We start from the raw sequence: 14,322 nt of genomic DNA, 5'->3' as shown, positions 1-14,322 counted from the left end.
TTACTATTACCAATTATTATTAGAGGACAATGTCAACTTCATTAGTAAATTAAAGAAATTTGAATAAAAAATAACTATGATCTACAATATTTCACTAGGCAGATTAGTAAAGACTTACTTGTAAATGCTACCAATGGTGATCAGATAGGTAGCCATGTGTATGAGACACGTGATTCTTCTAAAAAGCAACATAACACTGAAAAATATTGTGCCCTTGGTCTAATAATTATACTTGTGATCTACTTTAAAAGAGTAAAACCAAAGGCAGCCAAGAATTTATTAAAAAGAATGTTCACAACATTATTTATATTATAGAAAAATTGGAAACAGACTACATGTCTAATGAGAAGAATATATATATATATATATATAAAAAGCCAGCAACTGGAACACTGGAATGACCAGAATGACCGGTCACTATGACACCCACTGCGGCTGGCCAACTGGTCTGATTAGGGGTGGGGCTGGCCAGCCAACCTCCTGCAGCCCCTCCCCCCAGCCAGTCCCGCCCCCAATCGACCCCCATCAGGGTGGGCTGGCGGGACCCCACCCATGCATGAATTCATGCACCAGGCCTCTAGTGTTTAATCTTTTGCACTCGGATGTCAAGTGCAAATTACTCTTTGAATGTATCAATAATTTGAAATATAAAAGAATCCAAATAAATAAGTTTGTATGAATAGAAACTCCAGGTTTTTATTCTATTGCCGCGCTTTGTAAAATCTGGGGTATTTAAAAAATTAAATCCTGAGTAGCATAAAAGAATCGAGAAAAAAGCAAGCGAGTGCAAATGGTTAATAAATATAAGTATTACTATAAAATGAGATAGTATACAGACATTATAACAATATTTGTGAAGATACTTTTAATGTGGTAATAAGAAGTTTTTTAGATTACTAGAGGCCTGATGCACGAAGATTCATGCAAGACTGGGCCTTCCTTCACCTGGCTGCCAGCACCACCTTGGCTCCGGCTGGAGCTGCCTTTTTGCTCTGGCCTGGAGCCACCTTTCCGCCTTCCCACGCTGCCCAGAGGCCTAGAGTGGCTGGGGCGGTGTGGAACACCTGTGTTGTCGCCATGGTGACATCGCAAGCATCCCGGCTGCTCAGCGCCTGTGTATGCAAATTAACCCACCACCTTTGTTGGGTTAATTTGCATACTCGCTCCTGATTGGCTGGTAGGCGTCGCGAAGGTACAGTCAATTTGCATCTTACTCTTTATTAGTGTAGATACCTTTTGCTTATGTGGCCTGGGTGGGTTTAACATGTAACCCACATCTAAGTCTATAGGAGTAAAATGTTCCCTTATCTTAGTAATAGTCTTGAGGAAGTGTCTCTGATGTAAGCAGGTATGATTAGAGTGTACTTTTGCGCTTTTGTTAGAAAGGTGTGAACAAAATTTTTCTTTCAAAGAGCTTTGGAAAAGAGACTCTCTCTCTTTGGACACTGTGGTGAGAGCGTGTAAAGTCTGGAACTGATACTGATGAATTTGGTGAGAGAAGTTAGCATGAGGACAAAACCACCAAAGAGAGCAAATCTGAGGGAAGTGCAGGTAAATGGAACCAGACGGAGCCAGCTGAACCTCTGGTTTGTGCTTGAATCCACTTCTTCCTCTCGACTTTTCAGTTCTAGAGCCAATAACTTCCTGGATTTGTTTCAGCCAGTTTAAGATGGGTTTACTGACTCTTGAAACATAATAAATTCTAAATGATATACGTATGCTATAATACTAAATGGGGAAAGAGGATGAATCAAAATTGCAATACGCAATATGTTCCCTATCATGGAATATACATGTTCCTGGAAAATATGTAAAAATATCTCTAGTTGATGATCAAGTATTATTTATTCTTTTAGCTTTTATATGCATTTTTCAAGCTTTTATAATGGGCACATATTAGCTTCATTAAACATCAAACTGTTTATTTTTTTAAGTCCTATCATGCGAGGCCTGTTGAGCAAGTCATTTACAATAAACTCTGTTTCCTTACTTCTGTAGCAGCATAATTTGTACATAGATAAACAAATAATTCAACTCTGATCACAAAACAAAACGCATTTAAAATGATTATTCTGGGAGCTAATTTCCTCTTTTCATTTTTCCACTTTAATACTCTGTATATACCTATTTACATGATTTGAGGGACATGAATGTCCCTTTTAATTGTGCACCCAGCTGTAGTTGGGCCCATCAGCCCACAGATCCCAGCCAACCTAGTTCTGCAAGTCTTCACTGTAAGCCCCATTCCTGGTCCTGAGTCAAAGTTCATATTTGGAGTAGTTTTTCAATATGTATATTCAAAGGTTGTATTGTAACTAATTAACTGTTAAACATTCTGATATATTGTTTAGGCCTTTTTCACACAGAGAAACTAAATCTACAATTCTAAATGCAGAAACAAAACCCAAACACCCACTCCTATTTACGTGTTAAATTTTCAAACAATAGCAATGATAATCTTTGTTAAATTCTTATTTGTCTGTGTCTGATAGGAGTCTTTTTCATGCCTGTATATTTTCCCTTTGCCATTAAAAGATTTTTTTAAAAGAATTTTATATTTAAAAATAGCTTTAAAGAAAGATGTTCGGTTGATTAGAAAAGCATATTACCAAAGGGCAGGAAAGAAAGACTAAAAGCAGCCCGCAGAAGTGGCATAGCCCCTGAGACTGCAGGGAGTGTGTGAAGAGTGATTTAAGTCCTCTTTCTCAGTGTGAGATAACAGGATGGAAAATGTGAATGGACTGGCAGTACGCTGCTCAGGCACACATCCAAGGGGGTCCTGTGCCTTCGAAAGTCTAGGTCAAGCTCCCAAGCACGGAAACCACAGGGAGTTAATGATAATTGAGATCATATGTTTCTTATCAAAGCTTCCTCAAGAAAAGCAGCTTAAGGGAAAATTCATAAATATGTGTCTTGACCACAGTCTACCAATCCCCTTCCGCATTGGAGCCTTCAGCTAATTTGTTGACTTAATTACCCAAGGCACAGGAAGGTTACACAGAGTGATAATCTGATTTTCTCTGATTGCTGATCACTGCAAAAAGTGGCCCATAGGATACGAAATAAAGCTAGAACCTTAGGCAATGTAAAATGCAGAGGTGAGGCAATTATCCAGATAATCCAGGCAAAGTTGACTGTTTACAGTAATCAAATTATCTGGATAAGTACTCAACCTACACTGTCTACCAGAACAGTGGCTTTAATCATATCATTTGGTCTGGTTATTCCTTATATCTAAATTTAGTGTGAACTACTTATATTTAATACTCAAAATCATAAGGAAAACACTATTATAAGGTTCTATTTAAAAACATCATCCTACATGATAGGGATAACAAGCAACACTTTGAGTAAAGAATGAGTTCTTTATCTTTAAGTAATTAGACACCATAAGACCACAGAAAGAAAATAGATGGAAAAATATAAATTTACTGTGGATGGACCTAATATGACGGCCTGTATAAAAAAATGAGGTAAGGAAGTGGAGGTTGTATGGTAAATGAGAGTTTATCTCATACTGTCTTCATTAGAAATCTATATCCTGATGATTTCTGGTTGTTAAGGTGCACTAAAAAGAAAATATATTTAAATAGAAGGAAGACTCGGTTAACTCATTTTTTTGTTTATTTTAGAAATTGTAGAAAATATGAAAAGTTACAAAGGAGAAAACCCAAAGCACCACTCTTAACGTTATTGTGTATGTTTTCCCACACTTTGTAATAATATATGGTGCTATTTGAGGCTCTAGATCAAACCAGGCATGATTTTTCAATTATGAAGGCCAACAAAAATGTTGGAATTATACTATACATACTGTTTTGGAACATGCCTTTCTCATTAGATAACATTTTGGGTGTCTTTCTATGTCAGTGACTATGTGGATACAGAATCATTTTTAATTCTCTTACATGAAAACAACATAAATCCAACCTCTATTTTTGGACTCAGTTGTTTCCAATTTTCTTAAAAACCACTCAGTGTTGTATATCCTTACAAGTGCATCTTCATATATTTTTTTCTTAGATTAAATGTCTAGAAAGAGAATTTCTGGCTCAAAATAAATGCACATTTTTATGGCCTTTGATATGCATTGGTCAACTGAATAACATACATTTTTATGACTTTTCAAAGGCACAAGCTTGGTATAAGACTGCCTTATACCATGAGTGGTTCCATATAGCATGTTATTCCTAAACAACACCTTTACTTAAAATTATTTTTTATTTTGCAATTTGATAGGATAAAAAGTCAAATTTTTGCTATTTTTCTTTGTATTTTTAAAAAAATAAATATTATTTTATTGTTATTTTCCATTTATATTTTTATTTTGTTAGTTGCCTATTCACATCATTACATCTTTTTACTTTTGGGATATTTTTAAATTTATTTTTTATATACTAGTGTCAGACCTCATTATCATAGTAAGAATATCAAAACTCTAACACTATTTTGCAAATAATTTTTCATGTTTTTCATTTGCCTTATAATATTTTAATTATATGTTTTCAGTGTAGAAGCTTCCCAAATTCATGTGATCAGTTTTTATGAACTTTATTTTATTGTATCTGCCTTTGATCTTTTGCTTACAAAGTGCTTCATTTCCAGAATAATAACCATATTTATTCTAGCCCATTTTTTTCATTATTTTAAATTTTAAATATTTAGCCCTAGCCGGTTTTGCTCAGTGGATAGAACATTGACCTACAGACCAAAGGGATCCAGGTTTGATTCTGGTCAAGGGCATGTACCTTGGTTGCAGGCTCCTACCCGGCCTGGGCCCTGGTCAGGGCTCATGCAGGAGGCAACGAATTGATGTGTTTCTCTCACATCGATGTTTCTCTCTGTCTTTCCCTCTCTCTTCCACTCTCCCTAAAAATCAATGGAAAGATATCCTCTGGTGAGGATTAATAAAAAAACAAATAAAAAAATTAAATATGTAATCCACTAGGAAAAAATTATCATCAAGAAAATAAATGTATAGGTAGTGTATTTAGATATATTTTTACAGGAGAATCACTCGTGGGAGTGAGGTTCTTGTGATATCTTTAAAAAAATTAATTTCCTAAGATTCGCATGGGAGAATGAGATGTAGTAAAAAGGCTTTATTTGCATGGAGTTACAGTCCTGGGGTTGCAAAGTCCCATGCCCTTTAAATCAGTCCTGAAAGAGGTGCAGCTGGGGCTCCAGTAGAGCCAAAAGCAAGGCCAGTGTCCAGGGCTTCCATTCCATGCTGCAGCTGGGTCCTGCAGAGCACCAGTTAATTAAAGTCCATTAGTCCATTGTGTGGGTCCCACATGGCCCTGAGCCACGGGCCCAGGGCCACAGGAGTCGCAGGAGCACCGGCAAGCAGGAGAGGCAAGAGCCAAGAGCAAACAGAGTGAAAAAACCAAGAGAGTGTGCTCCTTTGTTCAGAAGTTTAAATATTCAGGTCTCGTGCCCTTGCAGTGGCCGCTCTTATTGTGGCCCACTGACCCACTCCAGGTGTGACTGACAGACCAGTAGGCACCTTCCCACAACATTCAGACCTCACTGGGCATGTGTCTGTTGTCCAGCTTCTCCCCGCATCAATCAGCAGGGAACAGGCTTGTAGTGTTAAATTAGCAAAGCTGTATAAATGGCATGCCTATTTTATCTAGTCTTCGCTTTACTTCTTTCCTGTTAAATCATAACCAGGTTGTTACAATGGTATCAATATCAGTTGTGATTTTCCTATCTTGGTTCTTCAAAAATTTATCATTTGATATAAGGTACCCCCAGGCACACAGGTCTCTATGAAGTGACATTGAAACTGCCTTGGGGACCTCAGGGTTTTTAGCTTAAGGAATGAAATTCCGAACACCTAGAATAAAATAAGACCATAAAAAAGTTAAGAGAACAAACATCAAATTGTGTGGAAAGAAATAGGAATAAAATATTTTATTAATATGACATGTTAGAAGACAATGAAACTAAGTGCTCTTAATTCTGAGATAAAATAATTTCAATCTAGATTTTTTACTCTAACATTCATTCAAGCATGAGCACAAACAAAGACTTTTTTTTACATACAAAGAGAAACGTAGTAACTTATATTTCATGGACATCTTCTTGGGACATTACATGAAATATTTTAGTGAAATGAGAGCAAAAAATTGCAATTCAGCCCTACCCGGTTGCTCAGTGGATAGAGCGTCGGCCTGTAGATTGAAGGGTCCATGGTTTGATTCCGGTCAAGGGCACATGCCCAGGTTGTGGGCTTGATCCCCAGTAGGGGACATGCAGGAAGCAGTCAATCAATGATTATCTCTCATCATGGATGTTTCTATCTCTTTCTTCCCTCTCCCTTCCTCTCTGAATTTTTTTTTAAAAAAAGGTTGCAATTCATTTTGATCCACCAAAAAGGCAAAAGTTTCAACCTCAGAAAGCAGTAAGATCAGTATAATAACTGAGCATCAGAACAAGGGCAACCAATTCAGTGGAGCAGAGAGAGGTAGGGTTGGGAGGATTCTTCTGTAAGGAAAAAAAGGTACACAAAAGACTAATATAAAAAACTAGTGGCATGGTACATGAAATTCATGCACGGGGGGGTGGGGGTGTCCCTCAGCCCGGCCTGCACCTTCTCCAATCTGGGACCCCTTGGGGGATGTCCAACTGCCAGTTTAGGCCCGATCCCTGTAGTCAGACATCTTTCTTGCAATCTGGGACCACTGGCTCCTAATTGCTCACCTGCCTGCCTGCCTGATTGCCCCTAACCACTTTGCTTGCCGGCTTGCTCGCCCCCAACTGCTCTCCCCTCTTGGCCTGATCACCCCTAACTGCCTCTGCCTTGGCCCTGCCACCATGGCTTTGTCGGGAAGGATGTCCTGAAGGTCTCTCGGTCTAATTAGCATATTACCCTTTTATTAGTATAGATGATAGGATAGAGAATTGAAAGCAGAAATAGTTTACAATAAAGGTGAGTACTGCAAGAAATTAAATAAAGGATATTAGAAACTTTAAGAAGACTAAATTATTGTTTTGACAAAAATAATAAACTCAAATGAGGTATAATTTTAAGTAATTGGTGAGGTGTAAGTAAGAAAAGTTTATTTAATACTAATGCTAGGAACAATCTCCTTTGATTTGCTCAATGTTTGTGGCAAAGGACTTATAAATATGCAAATGTAATGCTAGCACATTACTTGGCCCAACTTATATTAGTTACATAGTCATAGTAATATAAATCCTACAATTGATCTCTAATTTTTAGAGCCAATTTAAGATACAAACTGACCATGAAGATAAAGTAAAGGGCTAATGGGACTTAATAGAGGAGTTGGACAAAGGAATGGCAATGCTATCACATCTGTAGCAGATAACTCCTCTGAATTATAACTGAGAAAATGATTGCCCAGAATTAAGATGTTTCCTAGCATGTGCTTATCACTTCCCCTTACCTCTTTTCCAGCTGCCAGAAACATGAACTTATAATCAAATTAAATAAAGGAAAAGAAAGGTTGGAAAGGTAAAGTGTCTTGCTGTAGGTTATCAACAACGAATCACAGAGCTAAAAGAAAAATACATGGTATTATGATACAAAATCTCCACTAAGTATATAAATCTGAATATTCTATTACATCCTCTACCCCAAAAATAATTTAGCATTCTAAAATATTGATTTACCATGTTAATTGACTTTTGAATAACTTAAGGCATTTACTAAAGAGATTCCTTTATTACTGGACAGTGGTTTACAGATTGAGACATTCATGCTATTGGAAGTTATTTTATGATAAGATCTTTAAAAAATATTTAAAAGCAAATTATATTTCCAGGATTCTCAGGTCAAAAATTTCTATTGTGATTTTGATTATAATTAAAAACTAACACACACATCTAAGACAATCTTAAAAGAAGAACAAATTTGGAGGATTTATACTTCTCAATTTCAAAAGGTACTTAAACTACAGTAATTAAGACTCTGTGGTGCCAGGAAAAGGATAGATATATAGATGAATGGATTAGAATTGAGAGAAATAAGCCCATATCTATTCAATTAATTTACAAAAGGGGAGCCATAACCTATTTGCGGGGAAAGAATAGTCTTTTCATCAAATGGTGCTAAGATAACCGGATATCCACATGTGAAAGAGTTGAATTAAATTCTTACCTCATACCACATTAAAAAATTAAGGAATAAAGACCTTAATGTTAGAACTAAAGCTATAAAACTCTTAGAAGAATTCATAAGGGTAAATCTTTGGAATCAAGGATTAGGCAGTGGTTTTTTATAAGAAACACCAGAAGTACAAGCAACTAAAGAAAAAATAGATAAACTGGCTAACACTCTCAATAAAGTGAAAAGACAATCTACAGAATGGGAGAAAAATATTTGCAAATCATGTGTATGCTAGTGGCTTGGTATCTAGACTACATAAAGAACTCTTGCCACTCAACAATGAAGATAAATAACCCAATTAAAAAATGGGCAAAGAACTTTAATAGACTTTTTTTTCAAAAAAGATATGCAAATAGTCAACAAGCACATAAAAAATTTCAGTGTCATATGTCATTAGGGAAATACAGATCAAAATAACGAGATACCACTTTACATCTATTAGGATGACTATAACCAGAATTGTAGAAATCACAAGTGCCGTATGTATGCTTAGTGTGCTTTTGGTGTTGATGTGGAAAAATTGGAATCCTCTTAGATTACTGGTGGGAATATAAAATAGTGCAGCCTCTTTGAAAAAACAGTCCAGCAGTTCCTCAAAAAGTAAAACAGAGAGTTACCATATGGCTCACCAATCTCACTCCTAGATATACTACCCAAGAGAACCAAAAACATATGTTCAGACAAAAATTGTATATGAATGCTCATGGAAGCATTATTCAAAATAGCCAAAAAGCAGAATCAACCCAAATGTCCATTAAGTGATGAGTGGATACACAAAATGCAACCTATCCATACACTGGAATATTATGTGCCATAAAAAGAATGAAGTACGGATACCTTCTACAATGGATAGATCTTAAAAAATGCTAGGTGAAAGAAGCCAATCACAAAAGGCCACATATTAAATGATCCCATTTATATGAAATGCCCAGGTTAGGCAAATGCATAGAGACAGAAAATAGAAAAGAGGTTACCATGGTCCTCAATGGGGAGTGACTGCTAATGGATATGGAGTTTCATGTTGAGGTGATGAAAATGTTGTGGTATTAGATAGTGGTAAAGGCTAAACAGCTTTATTTATGTACTAAAAACTGCTGAATTGTATATCACTTAAGAAGGTGAATTTTGTGCAATGTGAATTATATCTAAGACATTCACACTAAATACACAGGTATTAGGAAAGAATTGGTGGCGTCTATTACTTGGTGGTCATTTTATTCTTCCAACCATCTTGAAGAAATAATTACAGGAGATTCAGGTAAATCAAAGGTTTACATTAAATTTTATTCAATTTAATCTCATTTTCTTTTTGTGTGTGATTTTTTTCCCCTGTTACCATACCCTTTGTCTTTTCTTTCAAAACTATAGCATCTTTTTCTTTCTATAGTTGAATGTAATTTGAGAATAAAAAAAAAAAAGTCACATTAGCTTTAACTGCCAGTGGTGTAGACCTGCTGGCACCGTAGACCCAAGGGGAGGATTCTGACACTGAGGGAAGATGCTGTTCCGTTGCTGGTCACAGAGCGCCAAAAGGAAGCCCTGTTATTAAGCTAGTAAGACCAGACTCACCTTGTGATTAAATCACCCAAGTAGAGGCAAACATTCAGGATGGGTTGCACCTTGTGTGGGGGTCAGAGAGCTTTCCCAGAGCTTGTGCAGGGCTTCAGGCTTGTAATTTTTCCCTTCTACAATAATCTTTCTTCTGGCATGCAGTTTAAAAACTGAAGTTTGGATGATGCTTCTCTTTGGAAGCAATGTGGTTGCCAAAATATCAGGCCAGGAAAAATGGCAAGAGGATTTGGTTTTATTCTTCTAGGACCTGTCATTCTTCAAATTCCTCAAATGAGATAATGAAGGATAACACCACATTTTATCCTTTTGATCTTTGCTCCATTGCAATTCTTCCCTCTGAAAGAGAGAGAGAGAGAGAGAGAGAGAGAGAGAGAGAGAGAGAGAGAGAGAGAGAGAAGTAATGTGGCATTGCAAGGTCATGATTTAAAAATATCTTGCTTTTTCCCAAGGTCTTTAAAAATATCTGTGATTAACTAAGCAACCAATTACTGTACATCCCAAATGCATGTTTTCACAGCTATTTTAGGGGCAAGATTCAGTCACTACACATCCTGTCCACTCAAAACAACAGACAGCCATAGAGGGCAGCTAATGAGTAGGTAGCCAAATGACAATGTCTCCTTACTTTTGACTTTGCTTCCAAGGCCCAAGCGGCTGCCTGGCCGTCTCCACTCTGGCGTCAAACAGTCCCTTGCAGTATGCAGACAATTTAAATTATTACAAGGCAATGTTACAAGTATGAACCCTGGCACAAAATAAAGTAATTACACTCAATTAGCAGTCCCCAGAGTGATGGCCCAGTGCTGAGGGCTTTAGATGTTGTCTTCTGTTGACTTACAGAAGCCAGGTAATGAGTGAAACTTCAAAGTACAAGGGGCTAAAGTGCTGCTTAATTAGTGGAAACTAGAACAGAAAACATGGCCAAAGAGGAAAAAAAAAACATACAATTTTCTTTTGTTGTAGGAATTCAGATAATATGCTCCATTTCCCAAATAACAACAACCTGAATACCCAAATACAGAAATGTTCTTCCAAGGAAAAACCTACTGGATTGATATTGTATGAGGTGTTTTTTTTTTTTTCTTTTTGTTTTTAAGGGGGGTGGGAGGTATATTAAATTTGATGTCCTATCTGCACCCCTAGTAGTGTATCTTCCTTTTAAAAGATAAAACAAATATTCTTGTTTGAAGTTTAAGATATAAATTTAAACGGAATTTTATTAGATTAAATGAATACTTCCTCAATTTCACTACCCCACCAATAATAAGCTTGCTTCTCTGAAGAACAATCCTGGACTCAAACATAGCCAGAAATATTCTGAAAAATGAAGAAACATAGGGAAAACTAGCTCTGCTATTTATTAAAATATCATATATATATTTTTAAAATACATGTAGGGTTTCTTTTCTGTTTGTAATTTGTTATATGAAACAAAGTGGCATTGTCTGTGAGGTAAAGATCATTAATCAATAAATGGGTTGAGAAAAGTGGTTAAATCTGTATTTCACTCATTATATTTGTATTACACCAAAATATATTTCAGGTGGATTAGGGATTTAAACAAGTAAAATAAAACTAGGAACTAGAAGAAAATAGAGTTTAAAAAAAAAACAACACTTAAGAATGAGCCATTCTAAAACTAACACCAAATCTAGACCATAGGAGAAAGTAGATGGATTATATGTATTTTAGTATTAAAAATTACCTTTATTTTATATTTTTTGTTTCCTATTTTTTTTAAACTTTATTTTTATTGTTGGCAGTATTACAAATGTCTTCCATATCCCCCCTTCTTCCCCTTCACCCCGCCCCTACCCTATCCCAGGCCTTCTCCATACTATTGTCTGTGTCCATGGACTATGCATACATGCATATAAGTTCTTTGGTTAATCTAAGTTCTTATTATCTACTAGAGACCTGGTGCATGAAATTCGTCCACTGGGGGGGTGGTCCCCTCAATCCAGCCCTATCGCTGTCCGGGATGTCTCAGGGGATGTCCGTCAGCAGTCAGACATCCCTCTCACATTCCGGGGCTCTTGCAGTTCAGGACCCCTCGCTCCTTACCGCCTGTCTGCAGCGGAGGTGGAAGAGGCTCCCAACACCACCGCTGCGCTTGCCATCTGTGAGCCCGGCTTCTGGCTGAGCAGTGCTTCCCCTGTGGGAGTGCACTGACCACCAGGGGGAAGCTCCTGTGTTGAGCGTCTGCCCCCTGGTGGTCAGTACACATCATAGTGACTGGTCGTTCCACCAGTCATTCTGCTGTTTGGTCGATTTGCATATTAGAGTTTTATTATATAGGATAATAAGAATAATAAAAATTAAAAAAAGAAATGACAAATTAAGAAAACATATTTACCATAAGTGCTGCATATAGAGGGCTAATTTCTTTAATACATAAAAGCAACAACAAACAAACAAACAAAAATAGATGGCCAAAACCTTGGGGGGAAAATGAGCAAAATCTATAAATAGTTAGCAGGAAAAAGAAAAGTTCTTACCCTGGCCAGTTTTTCTCAGTGGTTAGAGCATCAGCCCATAGACCAAAAGGTTGTGGGTTTGATTCCCAATCAAGAGCACATATCATTTGGGGGTTTGATCCCTGCCTTGGTTGGGGTGTGTGTAGGAGGCAACCAATCTATATGTCTCTCTCACCTCTCTCTATCTCTATCTCTATCTCTCTATCTCTCTCTCTCTCTTTCTCCCCACTTCACTCCCCTCTACTCTCTCTTAAAAAAAAAAAATCAATGAAATAAATATCCTTGGGTGAGGATTAAAAAACAACAAAACAAAGCTTAACCATATGAGATGATTTTCAACATCATTTGTATTCAGACAAATAACGTAAAAGTTAGATACTATTTTTGTTTATCAGATTTGAAAATATCAAAAGGTTTAAAAAGTTCTATGGGTAAGAGTATAAGGATGAAGACAACACACACAGTCAGTGGAACTGGTTCAATATCTATAGAAGGCAATTTTGTAATATTGTCAAAATGTAAAATTCATATACATTGACTTCTAGAAAATTTCTTACAAAAAGCATCATGCTTTTTCTAGTATAATAGGCTATCATTTGTGAGACAGCAATAACAGGCACACATACATATTCTTCTCTATCTTTGGAAAAGTAGCTATCATAAGTAGTGATCCTAGGAAAGAGGAAAGGGTAGGAGAGAAATCTTTCACTACTCAAATTTTTAATATATCAATTTTATGTATCTCATATTCAAGCAAATATATTAATTATATGCACAAAGAAACATTTAATATTTAAAATACACAAATAGTCTCAGCATCAAATGCCCCTTCCCAGTGTATTGGGCCAGTTTTAGACATTTCACTGCATTATATGTGGAATATAAAAGATAAACAAATAAAGCAAAACTCATAGATACAGAGAATAGACTGGTGGTTGCCAGAAGTGGAGGGGTAAGAAGAATGGGTAAAGCGGGTAAAAGATATAAACTTCCAGTTATAAAATAAAGAAGTCCTTGGAATATAATGTACAGCATAAAGATTATAATAATAATAAAGTTAATAATACTGTATTATTTATTTAAAGGTTGCTAAGCAAAGAGAGCATAAACATTTTCATCAAAAGAAAAAATTTTCTAACTATGTGTGGTAATGGGTATTATTAGATTTATTGTGGTGATCATTTTAAATATATATAAATATTAAGTCATTATGTTGTATACCTGAAACTAATATAATGATACACATCAATCATATCTCAATAAAAGTAAAACTATAAAAAATAATTGTGCTGTGATTTTATACCCCCTAAATCTATAGATTTAAAACTTTGAATAGTTTTTGAATTCTATGAGCAATTACAAATTGCTGATTGGAGGACCATATACACTCTTTAATTAGAAGATATACTAGTATATTACAAAAAGTTGGTGAATTATTTATTTTGAGCATAACCTCCATCTTCACTTTCTTATACCCATCTTCCCCAAACTTTACCTCATTCTGAAGGACCCAAAAAAGAAAGAGTTACAGAGAGAGACTTCAAACCATTTATTTTATAAAGTGGATATTGCTAGAAAATCCAGAACACATTTTTTTTTGCCTGAATAATAATAGAAAAACAATCTGATATTTAGTTTATGACCTCTTTTTACTCGCCTGTAAATGGTTATATGTAAAGTTGTCAACACAAACAAGAAATTAGTTTTGTGCCCTGAATGAGGCACTTAGGTGTCTCATAGGTAATAAAGAAAAAAAATGTTTTCAAGAGTTTAATCTTCTACATTCTATTTTGATTTGTAAAGCCACTTTTCTAGTTACTGGTAAAAATGTTTATTGTCATTTTAAATAACATATAAGAATTAATTGAGTGACTACTTCATATTTGATATAGGTACTGATTAATTGTGTGATATCTTCAACATGCCAAGGTAGCGGGAATTCTCCAAATGAAGGGAATGTATCCCCTTTTATGCCCATGAACATTCTCTTACTTAAACATTTGGGCAAATTGGGTAGTCCGATGATGACAAAAATGTCAAAGAAAATTCAAACCTCTTTCTTCCCCCAACTTTACTATTGGAAGAAAGAAGTATGGTACAATGAATTGCTTCTTCTAGTATGTCTTTGGGTCTTTA

Source organism: Eptesicus fuscus, chromosome 17 (assembly GCF_027574615.1).
Source record: "Eptesicus fuscus isolate TK198812 chromosome 17, DD_ASM_mEF_20220401, whole genome shotgun sequence".
Taxonomy (NCBI): Eukaryota; Metazoa; Chordata; class Mammalia; order Chiroptera; family Vespertilionidae; genus Eptesicus; species Eptesicus fuscus.
The sequence above is the reverse complement of the archived record's forward strand: the minus strand, read 5'-3'. Positions refer to the sequence as shown.